The following is a 21,825-nucleotide window of genomic DNA, read 5'->3' as shown; positions in this document are numbered from 1 at the left end:
GAAAGAGCATGAGCCTGGGAGTAAGAGGATCTGAGTTCTAATTCTGACACTGCCACTTGTCTGCTGTGTGACTTTGGGCAAATCATTGTGCCTCAGTTTCTGCCTCTGTAGAGTGGGAGTTCATCCTACTTCCTATAAATCATGAGTTCAATGTGGGACAGGGACTCTGTCCAACCTGATTATCTTGTAGTACAATGCTTGACACATAATAAGCATTTTAACAAGAACCATAGTCATTACTTAAATATTTGTATTTATTGAACTCTTACTGCAGAGAATTGTACTCAGTGTTTGGGAAAGTCCAGAACAATAGAATTGGGAGACATAATCTCTGCCCACAAGGATATATCATATAATTAATACTCCATTTCCTTCAAAGAGTTGAAGAGTTGTGCTCTTCAGGGTCTGGACTCTGAGAAAACTTCACTGTTTCATGGAAAGCAGATCTTGGAAAACTGGGGAACCAAGAATCCTCTGGGTACTGAATCAAACTGGGTAATAATAATAATAATAATAATAATTGTATTTTTTAAGTGCTCACTATGTGCCAAGCACTGTTCTAAGCACTAGGATAGACACAAGGTAATCAGGTTGTCCCACATGGGGTTCACAGTTTTAATTCCCATTTTACAGACGAGGTAGCTGAGGCACACAGAAGTTAAATGACTTGCCCAAAGTGACACAGCTGACAAGTGTCAGAGCTAGGATTAGAACCCATGACCTCTGACTCCCAAGCCTGTGCTCTTTCCACTGAACCACACTGCTTCTGTAGAGCAAGGGGACCCAGGTGTCTTTCTCCTCGTTGTTGGAGACCCATTGGTCTTTCTTGATCCTTCTGAAAACTGGCGCATGAAGCTCTTTGGCACCAGTCCTAACCAGAGTTGAGAGGCTGGTTTAACCTCAGCCTCATAATCACAAAACCACAAGTGACCCTCCAGAGAAACCCCAAGCTATACCTCTTGGGCCAGCTGAAGCCAATTCAGTCTCAAGAAGAGCAGAATACTGAATAGCCAGAATGTTTTCTGACAAAGCCAACTGTCATTCTGAGATATTCCATGTTCATGAATATATAGCTATCCCTCAGGTTTGAATATGTGAGATTCTATCTGTATATGTGGGTATGTCTAGTAATAATGATAATGATGGTATTTGTTAAGCACTTACTATGTGCTGGGCTTTGTTCTAAGTGCTGGGTTAGATACAAGGTAAGCAGGTTGTCAATCAATCAATCGTATTTATTGAGCGCTTACTGTGTGCAGAGCACTGTACTAAGCACTTGGGAAGTACAAATTGGCAACATATAGAGACAGTCCCTACCTAACAGAGGACTCACAGTCTAAAAGGGGGAGACAGAGAACAAAACCAAACATACTAACAAAATAAAATAAATAGAATAGATATGTACAAGTAAAATAAATAAATAAATAGAGTCATAAATATGTACAAACATATATACATATATACAGGTGCTGTGGGTAGGGAAGGAGGTAAGATGGGGGCATGGAGAGGGGGAGAGGAAGGAAGGGGCTCAGTCTGGGAAGGCCTCCTGGAGGAGGTGAGCTCTCAGTAGGGCCTTGAAGGGAGGAAGAGAGCTAGCTTGGCGGATGGGCAGAGGGAGGGCATTCCAAGCCCGGGGGATGACGTGGGCCGGGGGTTGATGGCAGGACAGGCGAGAACGAGGTACGGTGAGGAGATTAGCGGCAGAGGAGCGGAGGGTGTCCTATGTGGGGCTCACAGTCTTAATTCCCATTTTACAGATGAGATGACTGAGGCACAGAGAAGTTAAGTGACTTGCCCAAAGTCACTCAGCTGACAAGTGGCGGACAATGTCACCAATGTGTGACAGGAATCCCTCCCATATTCTGAGTTTGCAGAGTTTCTGCTGCTATAGTGTTTGTTACCATCTTTTCATTCATTCATTCATTCATTCAATCGTATTTATTGAGCACTTACTGTGTGCAGAGCACTGTACTAAGCGCTTGGGAAGTACAATTTGGCAAAATATACAGATGGTCCCTACCCAACAGTGGGTTCACAGTCTAGAAGGGGGAGACAGACAACAAAACAAAACATATTAACAAAATAAATAGAATAAATATGTACAAATAAAATAAATAAATAAATAAATGGAGTAATAAATACATACAAGCATATATATATATACAGGTGCTGTGGGGAGGTGAAGGAGGTAAGGTGGAGGATTGGAGGGGGGAGGAGGGGGAGAGGAAGGAGGGGGCTCAGTCTGGGAAGGCCTCCTGGAGGAGGTGAACTCTCAGTAGGGCCTTGAAGGGAGGAAGAGAGCTAGCTTGGCGGATGGGCAGAGGGAGGGATTTCCAGGCCTGGGGGAGGATGTGGGCCAGGGGTTGACAGCGGGACAGGCGAGAACGAGGCATGGTGAGGAGATTAGCAGCAGAGGAGCGGAGGGTGCGGGCTGGGCTGTAGAAGGAGAGAAGGGAGGTGAGGTAGGAGGGGGCGAGGGGATGGACAGCCTTCAAGCCGAGGGTGAGGAGTTTCTGCCTGATGTGTAAGTTGGTTGGTAGCCACTGGAGATTTTTGAGGAGGGGAGTAACATGCCCAGAGCGTTTCTGGACAAAGACAATCTGGGCTGCGGCGTGAAGCATGGATTGAAGATGGGAGAGACAGGAGAATGGAAGATCAGAGAGGAGGCTGATACAGTAATCCAGATGGGATAGGATGAGAGCTTGAACGAGCAGAGTAGCGGTTTGGATAGAGAGGAAAGGGAGGATCTTGGCAATGTTGCCGAGGTGAGACTGGCAGGTTTTCCTGCTCCTGTGTGTACCTGTCTTTCTGAAACATCCTTTCTAGGATGATCAGCATTATATCCTTATCATTAGGTCCCAAGAGAGTCTTTTCTACTTTAAAATGGGCCGATGTTTTCCGGTTTTATTTTGATATAATTATTTGACTGATACATAGTAGAGAAATAAAAAGAGAACTGTACTACAAACAAGGACTTGCTTAGGAGAACTATGTGGTTTAATGGAAAGAGGATGGGCCTTTGAGTCAGAGTACCTGGGTTCTAATCCCAGCTCTTCCACCTGTCTTCTGGGTGACCTTGAGCTAGTCACTTAACTTCTCTGTGCTTCACTTTCCTCATCTGCAAAAAGAATCAATACCTGTTGCCCCTCCTACTTTTACTGTGAGACCCTTGTGGGGCAGAGACTATGTCTGACCTGACTGTCTTGTATCTATCTACCCCAGAACATAGTACAGTGCTGGCATGTAATAATAATAATAGTATTAGTATTGTTATTATTATGGTATTTGTTAAGCCCTTACTGTGTGCCAGGCAATGTACTAAAAGCTGGGGTAGATACAAACAACATCATCAAGAAATGAAACTGTAGAATGTAAACTTGTCAAGTGGCAGGTGTCAAGAGCAACTTAATCCTTGACTGCTTGATGAATGGGCTCAGAATTGTCAATAGGTTGGAGACAGAAAATGAGAATGAGTGTCTTAGGTTTTATTTATTATTTATTGTTCATCATTATTGTTACTACTATTTTTATCATTACATTTATTTATTATTCCTTACAGAGCTGACAAACACAGCTGTCTATTAGGTACATGGTTACAACCAACAGATTTGCAAAATGCAGTTCTCTAAAGCAGCTGCTGTCTCCACATCCCGTCTCATCTGAGTTTGAACAGGCGGGGAGGGGTTTAGCTACATCTCATCCACATTAGCCCCCCTAGGCTCTAGCTATATCCGTAGTAGTCCCTCTAGTTGCAATCACATTAGCCTCTCTACCGGCCCAAATAGCTCTACTTCTAAGTGCTTTAGCAGTGTTCTAAGCCACATCTTTCCCAAGTAGGCTTACCAATCAGACCGTGTGGGGTCCGAGGACTGCTTCTCTCTGGGCAGTCACGGTGTGGATGATATATGTTTTGAAGTCATCCACAGTGAAGATAAACAGACCCTTTTAAATTTCCCACTGTTGGATCTGTTTTGCTGAGTATTTTTTCCCCTCTTTTTCCCAATATGATACGGGAAATAGTATATATTGAGCATCTACTGAGTGTTTATATTGTACTAAAAACTTAGAAAATGCAACAGAAGTTCTAGGCAAATTCTCTGTCCATTTAGAGGTTACATTTTAGTTATACCATAGTATATTTCGTTAAATTTGCACCAGATTTTCCTAGTGGCTCGATAATATTTGGAGAATAAAATAATGTGCTTTAATTTCATATGACTTCTGTTAAAATTTCAACATCTTCTGATCTTCATTTCCTTTGTCAAAAAGTATGCCGGGGATAAGTCGAAAAAGACCTTTTTTGCAGCATTTATTTTATATCTGCATTTTTGCCTACCCATGCATAATGTTTGATCTCCAGGCACTGAAACAGAGTTCCCAGCCTCATAATATTCAAGGCACTTGGAATTCATTTGAGAACACCATATGGGTGCAGATTGCTTTAGGTGCATTTGATTGGATTAGAGGCATTTGACTGTCTACTGACTGGTTCTTGCAGACAGATATGAATAATTTGAAAAATCTGGCAATCATATGATACAATTTTCCCACAAGCCACACACACACACACCACACACCACCCCCAATGAGCTTTGCAGCACTGTATCCTGGATTCTTGGTATAGGATGAAGGGGAGAGTCATATCTGCCACCATAACCCCTCAGCCCCACAGCCCCTGCAGACTCTAGCCTTCTGGAGGACAGAAAGGAGGCTCCAGGAATTATGTTACCCTTTCTCTGGAGGAAAGAAGTGGGAGGACACTGAGCCTCGGTGGGAGGGGCAGGAACAAGGATCACATAATATCCTATGAGGAAGGCACATAATGTCACACCCTCCCTCTTTCCCATTTCCTTGTCCTAGGTCAGCGACTATAAAATTTAAACTACTTAGACAACAAAAAAGATGGTATCATAAGGTGGCTGCTTGTGCGGTCATCTTGAAAGATAAATGAGATATAGATCAAAATGATGCTAATCTTTTGTGGAACCATTTGTTGTGTGGGCAGAACTCTAGCAAAGATATTTGGGGAGTCTAAGGAGAAGTCTGCACTGAAGAAGAAAGAACTAAAATACACAAATGGAATGATAGGGAGGATATAATATTGAACAGGAAAACAGCACATCCAGGGAGAAAATTAAGGGGGAAGGGTAGAATATATACTGGCAATAGGAGTCATAAGCAAAGGTTTGACAGGCTACTCGAGGTAAGAAGTAAGAGTACTGAATAAATCAATGAAGCATAAATCAGGGCTTTCCCATTGCATTCACCTAGAAAGATATCTAAAGATCAATAGTGAAAATGGGCATGGATTAAAGTATCAAGTGGTGCAAAGTCCTTGGAAGGAACAGAAAAGATAAGGTTCAGAAAAGAAGGCAGTCTAATCTGCATATGTTGGTCATTGCAAGACTAAGAGAAGCAGCGTGGCTCAGTGGAATGAGCATGGGCTTTGGAGTCAGAGGTCATGGGTTCAAATCCCAGCTCTGCCAAATGTCAGCTGTGTGACTTTTGTCAAGTTACTTAACTTCTCTGTGCCTCAGTTACCTCATCTGTAAAATGGGGATTAAGATTGTGAGCCCCCTGTGGGACAACCTGATCACTTTGTAACATCCCCAGTGCTTAGAACAGTGCTTTGCACATAGTAAGCACTTAATAAATGCCATCATCATCATCATCAGAGGACAGGGAATGAAGCTGGGAGGAATGGAACTGTTTTAGGAAATACACCTAGAAGCACAGAGGCGTGGAATGGGAAAAAGGTGTTTCCTTCCTTTACAAGCCTGGCAGATGATGGATACGAACACAGTCCAAAATAAACTGCAAACAAGTGGGGGGGCAAACAGAAAATATTCTATAGTCTCTGCCCAAGATTGGAGCCTCTTGCTAAGCAAGGGCAAACAGGAGGGTGGCTCTGAGCCAAGTCACATGCTCAGCACCCACGATCTGTAACACCCTGCTTCTTCCCCTGGCCCCAACTCCTCTGTACTAAGAATGGCAAAATATGAGCCCTAGTAGAGAAAGTCAATTTGTAAATCCATCTCTCAAACAGTCTAGGAGAATTTGTAAAACATGAGACTCTCCTGTCCATAAAATCAAATTAATTTCATAGAACCAGAATGAAAATTGAACTGAGGAACAGAAACATAGATGTCTGAAGGGATTCAGCTGAATTCTCTTTAAAATTCCCCAAATACAGATTTTTTTTGCATAAAATTCCTTGGAATTAGACAATGGGAGCTAAAGGATTGTGGTAACTTTAGCTTTGTGCTGGTAGGGACCCATTTAAAAATAACAATTTTAATAAGCAGGTCTTTAAACCACTTAAAATGTTAACAGAACTTTGAAACTTCATGTACAAATAATCAGCAAAATATATTTCCTCAAAACAAAGTTCTTATAAGCCAGGAGAAAAATAATCAAATAGGATGAGGAAAACAGACTAATAGAAGAGGGTGATTTCAAATTCTGAAGGTGGCCTGGAAATGACTAGTGGAATAAGACAATGTAAGTGATTGGTTTTTTTTGTTTATTTTGGGGGGAATGTGGTAATGGGGTGATTATTTTCTACAAAGGTGCTAAGTGAAAACAGCAGTTGGGGTCAATGAATGCAAATGGGTATTTGGTGGGCAGGTGTGGTTGAATCTGAAGCAGCATGACCTAGTGGAAAGAGCATGGTCTTGGGAGTCAGAGGACCTGGGTTCTAATCCTCACTTTGATACTTGTCTGCTGCATAACCTTGGCCAAGTAACCTAACTTCTCTGTGTCTCAGTTTCCTCATCCTTAATATGGGTGTTCAATACCTGTTCTCCTCCTACCTAGACTGTGAGACCTGATCATCTTGTATCTACCCCAGTGCTTGGCATAGAGTAAGGGATTAACAAATACTATTATTGTTATTATTAAAGATCAAGGCCATGAGGAAAGGAAATATTCCACTGTTCTGATTTTATGGGCTCTAAAGATTTAGAGCCAAATTTGGAGTAATAAGGATTCTGTACCAGAAAGCAATGGAATTATCCAATCATTTCCAAATGAAAATAGAAAATGTTCCATTATATTTCACCCAAAAGTAAGGCTATGGGTTGTGATGAGCCCACAGTAAGCTGCCTTATTAATGACTGTTTCTGATCCAGCAAACAACATCAAGGGAGAGATTTAGCAAAGGCACTATAAAGCTCTATTTGAGGCAGGTGATTGTGGGCCTGTGGGGGTGGAGCAAGGAAGGAGGCATGGCTTTCTCTCCCTATTCTGCCTGGTAACGGGACTGGACCAATCAATGACTGCCACATAGAGCAACAGCTGGGATGCCTAAGCCAGATAAAAGGTGCCCCTTTGAAGCATGAAAGGGTACGTGAAGGTATGCTGTGAAGCAAGATGGAAGCACACTAAAAGTTTCAGGATAGCACTATTCTGAAGCAGCAGAAAGAAGTAGCATTGGCAGAATGGGCTCCTTTGACCACAAACTGGTATGGAACCCTTGGTGAATGTTAGTGAGTGAATGTGTGTATGTATGTGTCATTCCCTTGTTGGTAAAAACTAGGTAAAAACTTTCCCCAGTAACCTTGCAGATCAGAGGTGTGGTTTGAACTTTACTATGTGTCATTGAGGGTCCCCTGGCCCAGGCAGGTCCTGGTTGGTTGGTATGAACTGGGGGCTTGTGGCATGGGTGAAAACTATACTCAGAGCCAGGATGAGATCTTTATACATAAACTAAGAGAAAACCTGAATTAAAGGCAAGAGAAAGGATTAAGTGAATTATAAGGCATCAGGAATTGAGAACTAGAAAGATAGGATGAGTGCTTAAAAAAATACAGGAAGAGGTAACAAATGAAAAGAAGCGTGGCCAAGTTCTGACCAATCTTGGAACACTTTTCAAAGACCTAAATGATGAGAGGTCAGTGAAGAGGACTCTAGAAGATTGAGGAAATGGGTGACACTGACAAAGTGGTAAATTTATGAATAACTAAATACATTCTTTGATTTATTGCCCATAAAAGTATGAGGGAGGGAGTGGAAGACTGTGCCAGAGAGGAGAAAAGCTGATCATTCAAGGAATTAGAGGTCTTGAATTCTGCCAGAGAGAAGTTCTGCATTTGCAAGATAAAACCAGAAAATTTAGTGAATTTTCAAATCCCTAGAAACTGTACTCAAGACTGAAGGAATCCAGAATTAAAAAAAATTCTCCTGACATAGTCTTTAATGTTAACTACAAAGAAAGGTTTTGCTCAAACGTACCTGGAATTTTGTTTGACGTGAATTAGGGCCTTTCCATATGTGAAGAATAGTATTAAGAGGTTGCAGGGCAGTATATGGAGTTTGATTTCAAACACACATTGTGGCCTATAGCCTGGATGTCAGGAAGAGAGACAAACACCCAGGAAAAGATTACTAGGGAAAATTCAAGCAGTAATAGTATATTTTAAGTACTTTGTTAAAGACCACTGTACTGACTGGGGTAGAGTATGTCTTATTCTCTCAAGTTGTCTCTGACCCATACAGATACATAGATACATCTCTTCCAGAATGCTCCACCTTCAGCTGAAATCGTTCTGGTAGTGTATCCATACAGCTTTCTTGGATATCCATTATCAACTTCTGGCCAAGAGTCTTTCCTATGAGACTCTAAGCTCCCAAGGGCAAGAACTGTGCCTTTCACCACTAGTAAATGTTACCAAGTGTTCAGTTCAGTACTTGGTGGCTGAAAGATGCTCAGTAAATACAGCTGATTTTGATACTCTTTCACCTCCATGCTCTAGTGCTTTTTTACTCCATCCTATTGCTTTCCCCTTTTTCCCCCACTGATCTACAAGCCTCAGTTTAGAGGCCAGTTGATTGGAAGTACAGCCCAAGGCCCCAGAGATCAAATCTGCCAAGCTCCCAGGGGGGAACCACAGCTTTTTTAAGGGGGCCTACACCATTTTCTAGTGGTTCAGTGGGCTCCCCACATGGATCCAGTGCCAGGAGGGGGCCTTAGTGGCAAGAGCCCAGGGTTGGGAATCAGAGGTTGTGGGATCTAATCCTGGCTCTGCTAGTTGTCAGCTGTGTGACTTCGGGAGAGTCACTTATCTGTGTGTTACCTTATCTGTAAAATGGGGATTAAGACTGTGAGCCCATGTGGGACAACCTGATTACTTTGTACCTATCCCAGTGCTTGAAACATAGTAAGTGCTTAACGAATACAATTATTGTTGTTGTTGTTCCCTCCTCCCAGTCTACCTCTCTTCTGGCTATTCAGAACTGCACAGTGCTTATTCACATGTGGTTTCACCTAATGAAGTCCATGATTTTGCATTTGCTGTCATTTATAATTAATTCATTTATAAGCCTAATAGTCACTTTATCCCCCCCACCCAGGAAAGAAAAATAGGCTTAGATAGCATTTACTCAAGAACACTTAAGGCTCAGTAGTAGTAATGATTATTATCAATTTTAGTATTTAGGTGCTTATTGTCAGCCAAGCAGTGTTCTAAGCACTGGGGTACAAACAATTAAATCAGGTTGGACGAAGTTCCTATCCTACATGGGGCTAACCGTCTAAGTATGAGTAGCCATGTGGTCTTAGCTGCTCCTCTCCATCCTTTTGGAAGAGATGCTTTCCTCTCCCCTGCTTTGGAATAGTAATTTGCCACCATTTCATTGTGCATTATTCCTAAACTTGCGTCTCCAGCCCAGATCTCTCCTCTTCTGTACGGTCCTGTATTTCCTCCTGCCTTCAGGACATCTCTAAAACAATGAATCAATTCATCAATCCTGTTTATTGAGCATTTACTGTAAGTGCTCAATAAACAGGATTGATTGAATCTGGACTATCCTATTGGAATGGTGAGGAGCCTGGAAATTCTTCCCTTACTCACGATGTCCTGCCCACAGCTCTTACTGGGTGAATTGATTTTATTGTTTTCTTTCTTCATTTATTTTGTAGTACTTTATTCTTTGGTGAGTGTGGGTTAGAGTACTGAGAGTGAGACAGGAGAGCTGCCACAGGAGCTGAGAAGGAAGGATAAGGAAATGTCATGGTGGAGAGGTGGCTAAGGATTTCTTGACAAATCCATAAATTAAAATCTCTTCAGCATGAAGTGGTTTCTGCCAGACTGTTGTGAAACCCCTCTAGAAGATTCATCTATTCATTCATTCAATCATGTTTATTGAGCACTTACTGTGTGCAGAGCACTGTACTAAGTGCTTGGGAAATACAAGTCGCAACATATAGAGATGGTCCCTACCCAACAATGGGCTCACAGTCTACAAGGGGGAGACAGAAAACAAAACAAGACATGTAGACAGGTGTCAAAATCGTCAAAAGAAATAGAATAAAAGCTATGTGCACATCATTAACAAAATAAATAGAATAGTAAATATGTACAAGTAAAAGAGAGTAATAAATCTGTACAAATATATACAAGTGCTGTGGGGAGAGGAAGGAAGTAGGGCAGGGGGAGGAGGAGGAGAGGAAAAAGGGGGCTCAGTCTGGGAAGGCCTCCTGGAGGAGGTGAGCTCTCAGAAGGGCTTTTAAGGGAGGAAGAGAGCTAGCTTGGCAGATGTGTGGAGGGAGGGCATTCCAGGCCAGGGGAAGGAGAAGATCTTATTGATCAATCAATAGTATTTATTGAGAGCTTACTATGCTCAGAGCATTGTACTAAGAGCTTGGGACAGTACAATGCAACAGAATGAGCAGACACATCCCCAGCCCACACGATCTTACAGTCTAGAGGACAAGCTTACTGCCTGAAGGAGGAGGCAAATTTGTAGATTATTTCTCAACCCTGCCCAATTTATCCCTCCACATACCCACTAATGGAAAAGGACATGCAAGAACTCACCTACACAGGAATATTGGCTCATCTGGGCCCTCTATTAATAATAATAATGGTATTTAAGTGCTTAGTATGTGCCAAGCACTCCTCTAAGCCCTGTGGTAGATTCAAGGTTATCAGGTTGTCCCATGTGGGGCTCACATTCTTAATCCCCATTTTACAGATGAGGGAACTGAGGCCCAGAGAAGTTGTGATTTGCCCAAGGTCCCAAAGCTGACAAATGGCAGAGCTCGAATTAGAACCCACTACCTGTGACTCCCATGCTCTTTCCACTGACGCTGCTTCTCTAGTGACCTGTTTCCTCCTCCTTCCATGTATGTCCTCTCCTGTCCTCCACTCTAAACAGCATACTGTTACTTTGCTAGCTGCCTGGAAGCAAAACCAGGGCCCAGCACTTACAGTTGATTCTTAAATGGTGATAATAGGATGGGCAAGAGCTGGGTGTTATGATGGAAAATTTGGAGAATCCATAGGAAGGGGGGCACCTCTCTATTCCTTCTTCCAGAGAGCTCTTCAGTCCCAGCGCTCAACTTCTTCTTTCCTATCCTATTTCCCATTTTCAAGGTTCTCCAACTTTTCCTTGACTGCTCTTTCATATGGTTTCCTCCTTCATGCAACTTCTGGGACAGCGGCAGATTCCTTTTGTGTAAAACTGCAACAGTTTCTACCCTATAAGGACTTCACAAGGCTTTTGGGAACCAATTTCCCTCCTTTCCCTCCCTCCTCCTCCCAACACACATTCAGTCCCTGTAAGAACTTGTCCACAGTTGCTCTTTGCTCACCAGTTGTTGAGAATTTTAAAGCCATAGTTGTTTAAATATATTTGAAACAGTTCAACTGGAAAACAGATGGATGTACACTAACTACCAGGATCCCAAAAGAATGTACATAGTTTCTTGTGAGTTTTTGCTGTCTGTATGTGTAAGCAGTCTTTTGAGAGCCTGCCACAGAGCTTCATAGCTGATAGTTGTTTGATAGTATATTTTGGTTCATTGACTGGTCCTATTTACCTTAAGGAGTAAAATTAGTTCCTTGATTGTGGATGATACATTTTTGAGTATAGGCAGCAAAACTGTACATGTGAACAAATGCAAAGGGGCAATGACTGGGAAAGAGAGGAATGCCATTTGACTGCCACTATCAAGAGATTCTGATTCATTGATAAATTATCATCAAATGTATTAATGTAGGCCTTTTATGTTCAGAGAACTGTAATAATCATTGTGGCATTTGAGTGCTTACTGTACAGAGCACTGTACTAAGTGCTTGAGCTCTGTACTAAATGCTTGAGAGAGTACAATATGGTACTGGGTAGACACGTTCCCTACCCACAAGGAGTTCCCAATGTAGAAGGGGAGATGGACATTAAAATGAATAAATTATTCATTCATTCAATCATATTTATTGAGTGCTTGCTGTGTGCAAAGCACTGTACTAAGTGCTTGGGAAGTACAAGTTGGCAACATATAGAGAGGGTCCCGACCCAACAGCGGGCATATATATAAGTGCTATGGGACTCCATAAAGGTATCCATTGTCACATATCCAGAAAATAAATGTGTACGCCTTAGAGAAGAAGCGTGGTTCAGTGCAAAGCCCCCGGGTTTGGGAGTCCGAGGTCATGGGTTCCAAATCCCAGCTCTGCCACTTGTCAGCTGTGTGACTTTGGGCAAGTCCCTTAACTTCTCTGTTACCTCATCTGTAAAATGGGGATTAAGATTGTGAGCCCGCCATGGGACAACTTGATCACCTTCTAACCTCCCCAGTGCTTAGAAAAGTGCTTTGCACATAGTAAGTGCTTAATAAAGGCCATCATTATTATTATTACTCAATACTTGATATTTCTCCTTATCCCCATCCCCACAGCACTCATATATCCTTATACCTTCTCATTTCTTCTAGCTTTAACTTATTTTAATGTCTGTATCCCTGTCTAGGCAGTACTTCCTGTAAGCAGGGATTGTATCTACAGTATTGTACCCTCCCAAGGGCTAAGTACTATGCTTTGAACACAGTAAGTGATCAGTAAATATCACTGATTAAGTAGGTGACCCATTGTGATTGTGGAGGACCTTTATACTTCTGAGAATCCACACATAGAGGGAAAACTCTGTAGACTGTGGCAGCCTCTCTAAATTGCAGGGAATTATTTCAATTCTTCTGCTCACTCACCTGCACAAACTCTCAGCCACCCAAGAGATGAGTTTCAAGACTAGTCATTTGGTATATTATTCTCCACCTGTCCACTAAAGAAGCAGATACATGATACATGCAGATAAATTCACCCCAGTAAAATCCTAGGATGTGGGGGGAGAATGGAAAGGGGATGTGATAGCTCTGAAATGCTAGTTTCTCAAATTGATTCAAAAAAGAAACTTCATTTTCTTGGAATGATTCCAGGTGGAACAACACCTGGCATCTGTTCTGGTAGACAGTGAGACTGCCAAAGCAGTCCTGCCCACCTGGCTGTATCACAAACCCACCAGTGCACACATACACAGAGGTACTGAGCACATGCTACATATCTGCTTTAAACATGTCCCTGTCGGCAAGGGAATCATTAAATCAATCAATCAGTTATATTTACTGAGCACTTACTGTGTGCAAAGCACGGTACTAAGCACTTAGGGGAACTCAACTCATCTGCTAAGTGTTTTGTGAATATGTTCATGTCAACAAGGCTTGGAGCCCACTGTTGGGTAGGGACTGTCTCTATATGTTGCCAATTTGTACTTCCCAAGCGCTTAGTACAGTGCTCTGCACATAGTAAGCGCTCAATAAATACAATTGATGATGATGATAAATCCATGTATCAAGAGGAACTATTAAAAGGCTTTCAGAACCATTTAATAGTTTATCATGCGGGAGTATTTAGGGAGCCTATAACCTTCACATTATTGACACAGTGGTTCTTAAGGCCTTCAAAGAAATGAATGCCCTCTCTCAGGACTCTCCATTGAGCATGCTATTGGTCAGTGTGTCATTTAAAAAGAAGCTCTAGAACAGTTAGGTAAATACTTGAATGAAAACTCCTCACTACTGACTTCAAAGCTCTCCATCACCTTGCCACCTCCTACCTCACCTCCCTTCTCTCCTTCTACATTCCAGCCCACACACTCCACTTCTCTTGTGCCAACCTTCTCACTGTGCCTCATTCTCACCTGTCCTGCTGTTGGTCCTTGGCCCACATCCTGCCTCTTGCCTGGAATGCCCTCCCTCAAATCTGCTAAATAATCACACCCACCCCCCTGCCACACACCTTCAAAGCCCTACTGAAGGCTCACCTCCTCCAGGAGCCGTTCCTAGACTAAGCCCCCCTTATCCTTGGCTACCCCTCCCCATTGCCCCGACTTGCTCCCTTTGCGCTATCCTCCCTCCCTGCCCCACAGCACTTGGGTATATATGTGCACATCAATAATCTTATTTATATTAATGCATGTTTACTTGTTTTGATGTGCATTTGTTTTGTCATTCTTTGCTGAATTGTACTTTCCAAGTGCTTAGTACAGTGCTCTGCACACAGTAAGTGCTCAATAAATGCAATTGAATGAATGAATGAAAATCTTTGCACTCTCAATAATATAGTATGTGTATACACTACAGGATCTGGAATTATGGTGTATACAAAAGGAATTGTCTTGGGGAAAAAAATAGTTGTGGGGTCTATACTACATAGATGTTCAATCCTCAATATTTGACAAAAATTTAAATGTTTATTCCCTAAATATTTCCAGGGTTGGACTGGGTGGTTGGGTGAGTTGGTTCTGCATTATGTCTATAAGACTAACTGACATAAATTCAACTAAGTTTTTCTTGATTCTATTGTGTAATAATGAGTTGACTGGAACTCAGTTTGGAAGAAATTAATGACTGATTAAAAATATATGGCCTATGAATCCACCTTCTTGAATGGATTGTCACAAATCATTTACTTCTAGAAAGATTATTTTGGTAAACAGTAATAATACATTTCTGAAATATGCAGAAAAAGGTTATTATGCTATTACTTTGAAAATAAGCTCCTCATCATCATTTGTGTATGGAAGAAAAATGTGTAGATTAGCTATTCCCCTGGTAACATTTCTGAAACATTTACCATAAGACCTGTATGTCATGGAGACAGTGATTTGGTTAGCCCCATTCTGAAAATTACAGGCAGAAAATCACAAGCCTATATCAAGTGTCCAGATCCTCTTCTCAAAGGGTGAAGCGCAAACCTATTTTTTTAAAGTGCATCCTGCTAAAATGACAGCTGTCATCACAAATCTATACAACCCCTGCAGTTTTGCCAGCAGTCTTGACTAATAGTATGGGGGTAGGTGCATGGATGCTAACATCATGGCCAGGAAACTTAAAAAAAATATGGAAAGTATAAACATTACCCTAAGAAACATTATCCTGCCATTTGGGAAAAACTGGTTAAAGTGATCACGTTACTCTGTGAGGGACTGTTGAAAGGTATTTGTTTATATCATTGTGTGTGTGTGTGTGTGTGTGTGTGTGTACATGTGTGAATTTCTGAACTACTGCCTGTTGGGTAGGGAATGTCTCTATCTGTTGCTGAATTGTACTTTCCAAGTGCTTAGTACAGTGCTGTGCACACATTGAGCACTCAAATACACTTGAATGAATTTAAAAAGGGGAATCTTCAAATTGAGAGTCAACTGCAATCGTGTTGGTATTAGGCTCTGTTCTGTAAAATGAGCAAAATCTGAGGTGCTCATCTCTTCACCTTGTGTGCTCTATGGTGTAGGATTTGTGTGGCTCAGTGGAAAGAGCCCAGGCTTTGGAATCAGAGGTCATGGGTTCAAATCCCACCTCCACCACTTGTGAACTGTGTGACTTTGGGCAAGTCACTTGACTTCTCTGTGCCTGTTACCTCATCTGTAAAATGCAGATTAAGACTGTGAGCCCCCTGATCACCTTGTAACCTCCCCAGCACTTAGAACAGTGCTTTGCACATAGTAAGTGCTTAATAAATGCCATTATTATTATTATTTCAGCACCCACTGAAATTTAGTAGACACACGGAGTCCAAAAATTCATCATAATTTCTGGGACCAGTTAGGTGAAAAATTTCTTCCCCATATCCAGACCTGATGGTTCTCCTTGAAATTGTCTCTGAAAATCCATTATACAATCTGTTGTGTTAAGTTCAAGAGAGTAAAGGTTGAAGAAATGTTCAGTGAACTGAACAAGACAAGTATTACAGAATCCCCGTGAGCAAAGACTTAAATGATGCTCGTATTTTTTCTCCCTAGAATCAATCAATTGTATTTATTGAGCACTTACTGTGTGCATGTCATTGTACTCCTCTAAATGCTTAGTACAACACAACAATGTTAGACACATTCCCTGCCCACAGTGAGTGTAGTCATGATGGGGAGACAGACATTAATATAAATAAATTACAGATATGTACCTAAGTGCTGTGGGGCTGGGGGCAAGGGAGGTGAATAAAGAGTGCAAATCAGGGTGACAGAGAAGGGAGTAAGAAAAGGAAATGAGGACTTGGTCAGGGAAGGCCTCTTGGAGGACATGTACCTTCTAATAATAATAATAATAATAATAATAACAATAATGATGGTATTTGTTAAGCACTTACTATGTGCCAGGCACTGTTCTAAGTGCTGGAATAGCTACAAGGTTATCAGGTTGTCCCACATAGGGCTCACAGTCTTAATCCCCATTTTAAAGATGAGATAACTGAGGTCCAGAAAAGTGAAGTGACTTGCCCAAAGTCACACAGCTGACAAGTAGTGGAGCTGGGATTAGAGCCCATGACCTCTGACTCCCAAGCCGATTCTATAAAGTACTGAAGGTAAGAAAGGAAGTTGTCTGTCGGATATGAAAAGGGCGAGCATTCCAGGACAGAAGCAGGATGTGGGCTATAGGTAGGAGCTGAAATAGATTAGATTCATTCATTCTATTTATTGAGCACTTACTGTGTGCCCAACACTGTACCAAGCACTTGAGAGAGTACAATACAACAATAGTCACATACTTCCCAAGCACTTAGTACAGTGCTCTGTACAAAGCAAGCACTCAATAAATATGAACGAATGAATTCCTTGTCCACAAGGAGCTTACAGTCTAGAGTGGGGGAGACAGACATCAATGCAAATAAATAAACTTAAAGTGCTGTGGGACTGGGAGGAGGGAAGGGCAAAGGGAGGAAGTCCTGGTGACGCTGAAGGGAGAGGGAGATGAGGAAAAGAGGGGCTTAGTCTAGGAAAGCCTCTTGGAGGAGATGTACCTTCAGTAAAGCTTTGAAATGAGGGGTGAGTAATTGTCTATAGGATTTGAGGAAGAAGGGCATTCCAGATCAGAGGCAGGACATGGGCTGTGGGTTGGTGGCAAGACAGGTAAGATCAAGGCAGAATGAAGTTAACACTAAAGGAGTGAAGAGTGTGGACTGGGTTGTAGGAGGAGAAAAGCGAGTTTAGGTAGGAGGGAGTAAGGTAGTGGACTGCTTTAAAGCCAGTGGTGAGGAGTTTTTGTTTGTTGTGGCAATGGATGGGTAACCCCTAGAGTCTTTTGAGGAGCGGGGTAACACACTTACATTTCTGTAAAAAAGTGATCTGGGCAGCAGAGAGAAATATGGATTGAAGTGGGGTAAGACAGGAGGCTGGGAGGTCAGCAAGGAGGCTGATGCAGTAATCTAGGTGAGATAGGATGTGACTTTATTAAAGTAGTAGTTTGGAGAGGAAAGGAAGGATTTTAACAATGTTGCAAAGGTGGGACTAACAGGATTTAGTGATGGGTTGAATGAGAGAGAGAGGGGAGTCAAGGATAAAGCCAAGGTTATGGGTTTTTTTGAAACAAAGTATGGTGGTGCCGTCAATTAGTGATGGAAAAGTTAGGGGGAGGACAAAGTTTGGGTGGGAAGACAGAAGCTCTGTTCTGGACATGTTAAGTTTGAGGTGGTGATAGGACAACCAAGTAGATGTTTTGAAGACAGGAGGAGATGCAAGACTGCAGAGAGAGAGTATCAGGACTAGATGTAGAATGTTACTTCACGAACCTGCAAATGAGCATGCTATTAGGTATTGAAGAAGTCAGCCAAGTCTTAGACATAAAACAGACATTTATGGCAGTTGTAGATCACTTTTTGTGTTTAACCTTTTCTTGGTAATTTTGCTTCAGATTATCTCCATTTTTGATAAATGGAAAATGTTGAAGTTGTCTAACTTTCTTCTGTTAATCACAGAAATAATGTCATTTAAGTGCGTACTGTGTGCCAAGCAATATACTAAGCATTGGTGTAGGTGATAATAATAATGATAGTAAAGTGCTTACATGTGCCAAGCACTGTTCTAAATGCTGGGGGATATACAAGGTAATCAGGTTGTCCCATTGGAGGCTCACAGTCTTAATCCCCATTTGACAGGTGAAGTAACTGAGGCACAGAGAAGTGAAATGACTTGCTCAAAGTCACACTGCTGACAAGTGGCAGAGCCGGAATTAGAACCCATGGCTTCTGACTCCAAAGCCCGGGCTCTTTCCACTGAGCCACACTGCTTCTCTTACAAGATAATCAAGTCAAACATGGGGCTCACAGTCTAAATAGGGGAGAGAACAGATATTGAATCCCCATTTTTCAGATAAGGAAATGAATCAGAGGTATTCCTTGAGCACTTACTATTTTCAGAGCAGTATACTATAAGCACCTGGGAGAGTAAAATACAACAGAATTAGCAAATATGTTTGCCTGAGGCACAGAGAAGTTGTGCTTGCAGAACATCATCTAGTAGGTAAATGCCTTTACCAGGATTAGAACCTCAGACCTCTCATTCTCTGTCCCTTCCTCTTTCCATGAGGTCACATTGCTTTTCTTGCCTTTGGTGAGGTTTTGTTGGTGGTCAATGCAGTTCATTTGGGTGTGGCAGAGAAAAACAGTGTGTGATGAAATTCCATCCATGCTTAAAACCTATTTCTAGTTTGGCCAAGGGAGAAACTGTATGTAACCTCTGTTCAGCACCAATTGTTCTTCTTGAAATCCCTTCTGAAAAAAGTCATCTTTCTCCTTCTTGCATTATATCACAATGGTAAGTCTTTTCTGAACCTACCCACAGTCCACTGCATCATTAATGGTTTCACATTCATTTATATTATACATTTCAAAGATAAATAATGTAATCCCAAATTAGATTGCCCTCCTGACTATTCAGCTGCATGATTAGTGACATACCTCTGAACATCCCTAGGCCTTTCTTCTAATTGACGATAATGGACCTTTCATTCATGTATGTATTTAACCGTTTTCAAGCTTTTTATTATCCCTCACATTTCCCTCTTCATATCTTACTTTCCTTAGACCTCTCATCACTGAATTTACACAAACTCTTCTTGAACCTTTTGATATTTCCCTCTTGAACAACTTCCTGGATGAAAGAATCCCATCTACTTTATACCCACAAGGAGAAGGTATGTTCTTGTATGGTTGCTTAGAAACGGCTATGCTAACTCAATATTCAACAGGTGGTCCTTAACTCCATTGTTTTGGGATCATGGAAATTAGAAATCCTAGTTATTCATTTTGAGGAGTACCATGGCCAAGTGAAGAGTATGAAGCTGGGAGTCAGAACACTTATGTACATCTGTAATTTTATTTGTATTGATGTCTGTCTCCCCTTTGCTAGACTGTGAGCTCATTGAGGGCAGGGAGTGTCACTGTTTGTTTACTGTGTTGTACTTTCCCAAGTGCTTAGTACAGTGCTCTGCACGCAGTCTATACTCATTCTGCTGCCTGGATTATCTTTGTACAGAAACACTGAGGGCAGGTCACTCCCCTCCTCAAAAACCTGCAGTGGTTGCCTTTAACTTTCCTCTGCTCCTCCTCCTCTACCCCCTTCCCCTCCCCACAGCACATGTATATTTGTACATCTTTATTATTCTATTTTAATGATGTGTATTTATCTATAATTCTATTTATCTATTTTGATGGTATTGAGGCCTGTCTACTTGTCTTGTTTTGTTGTCTGTCTCCCCCTTCTAGACAGTGAGCCAATTTTTGCGTAGGGATTTTCTTTATCTGTTGCCAAATTGTACTTTCCAAGTGCTTAATACAGTGCTCTGCACACAGTCAGTGCTCAATAAATATGATTGAATGCATGAACAGTAAGCACTCAATAAATAAGATTGAATGAATGAATCTAGTTCTAATTCCAATTGGTTATTTAACAGCTATGTGACCTTGAGATATCAATTTACTCTGTTTCTCAGTTTCCTCATGTAAATTGGAGAATCAATACCTGTTCTCTTTTCCTCAGACTGAAACCTCCCTATAGGACAGGGACTTTGTCCAAATCTTGTACCTACCCCAGTGCTTAGTACAGCGCTTGCCACCCAAATGCCACATTTATTACTATTCTGTTCTTTCTGTCCATACCCTCCATGATTTCCCAGATTTCAATTACTTCCTCTCAACCTATATCTTTCCAAATTAACAATTCTTACTCTCCTCAATCTTCTTCCATTTAGCTGTTCCATTCCATTGACCATCTTCATTACCTTACACTGTACCTTCTCCAGCTCCACCATGCCCGTCCTAGGATGTACTGATCAATGACAAATAACCTGGATTCACTGGAAGCCATGATCAAATGAAGGACATTCTAAAATTTTAATAGACTCCTTACCTCCAAATGTGAGTTATTTAAAATAGCTGCACATGGGAAAATGTGAACTATTCACTTTTCCTTCCAAGGTGTTTGTATTAGTCAGAAATGACCCCAGGGAAGGGACTATTCTGTGTCTCAGAACTTAAATGCTTAGTACAGTGTTTTGCATACAATATGCACTCATTAAATACCATTGATTTGTTTACAGAAACAGGACTGGAGAATCTCAACTGAATGCATAGGTCCCAGTTCTATTTACTGACTCACTTGAGTTTGTCATCCTTAGTTTGAGTCCACTGACATAATGATGGCATATAAGTGCTTACATCATTTATGTGAATCAAAATGTATTTTCATGGTTTATCATTATCACCATCATATCAGTGGCATTTATTGAGTGCTTTCCATGTGCAAAGCATTTACTACGTTCCCTGCCCACAATGAACTTAAAGTCTAGAGGTTTTTGGAACACAAGTAATTTAAATATATGTACATAAGTGCTCAGTACAGTGCTCTGCACACAGTAAGCGCTCAAATACGATTGATAATTGCTGTAAGGTTGTGGGTGGGGCAAATGTCAAATGCCCAAAGGTAACAGATCCAAATGCATAATAATAATAATAATGATTTTTGTTAAGCCTTTACTAAGTGCCAAGTGCTGGGATAGATACAAGGTAAACAGTTCGTCCCACTTGGGGCTAACAGTCTCAATCCCCATTTTACAGATGAGGTAACTGAGGCACAGAGAAGTGAAGTGACTTGCCCAAAGTCACACAGCTGACAAGTGGCAGAGTCAGGATTAGAACCCCTGACCTCTGAATCCCAAGCCTGTGCTCTTTCCACTAAGCCATGCTGCTTCTCTGGGTATAAATGACACAAGTGCAGAGCAGGGATTCACATCACCCTTTTTGATCATGATCTGGTGCTTTGACCTGGGGACTCCATGCCTAAGATAGGGGTCTTCCCTGCTGGAGCCCCGCCAAGAGATATATGAATAGCAAGGGTCTACTACAGTACTTTGCATATTGTAAGCACCCAATAAATAAATATGACTGATTAATGTCAATCTGCAGATCTGTGCTACCACACTTATGGACCAGAATTTGTCACTATCAAATGGCACACATGGGAAGACCATCCTCTCTCGACTGGGTTCCCGAAACTGCAGGAAAAAAAAAAAAGAAAAAAAATCTGCTTCAATTCCTCACCAATTTAACACAAAACAGCTCTTTTGCTATCTTTTTATTTTCCAGCACTCACACAGCATGCCAAAAAAGTTGAATTACCCTTAGCTCAGTTCTTCAGGGGCAACATATTTTCAAGGAGGTTTACATTCAGCGTCCTCATGGCTGATTATAGAGTCTTGCCATTCGATGTTAAATACACTTCAAA

At 41.6% G+C, this 21,825-nt stretch overlaps 1 long non-coding RNA gene across 1 annotated transcript in view; it reads left to right on the top strand.

The window, feature by feature from the left end:
* Positions 1-7,374: 7,374 nt before the first annotated feature.
* The window catches only part of LOC119940205, a 60,370-nt gene continuing 45,919 nt past the window's right edge, over positions 7,375-21,825 (top strand). Inside the window, exons 1-2 of the long non-coding RNA XR_005454895.1 lie at positions 7,375-7,463; positions 19,128-19,237. This is a non-coding gene — a long non-coding RNA (uncharacterized LOC119940205). The remainder of the gene's footprint in view (positions 7,464-19,127; positions 19,238-21,825) is intronic.

This window comes from Tachyglossus aculeatus, chromosome 2 (assembly GCF_015852505.1).
Source record: "Tachyglossus aculeatus isolate mTacAcu1 chromosome 2, mTacAcu1.pri, whole genome shotgun sequence".
Lineage (NCBI taxonomy): Eukaryota > Metazoa > Chordata > Mammalia > Monotremata > Tachyglossidae > Tachyglossus > Tachyglossus aculeatus.
The sequence above is the reverse complement of the archived record's forward strand: the minus strand, read 5'-3'. Positions and strand labels throughout refer to the sequence as shown.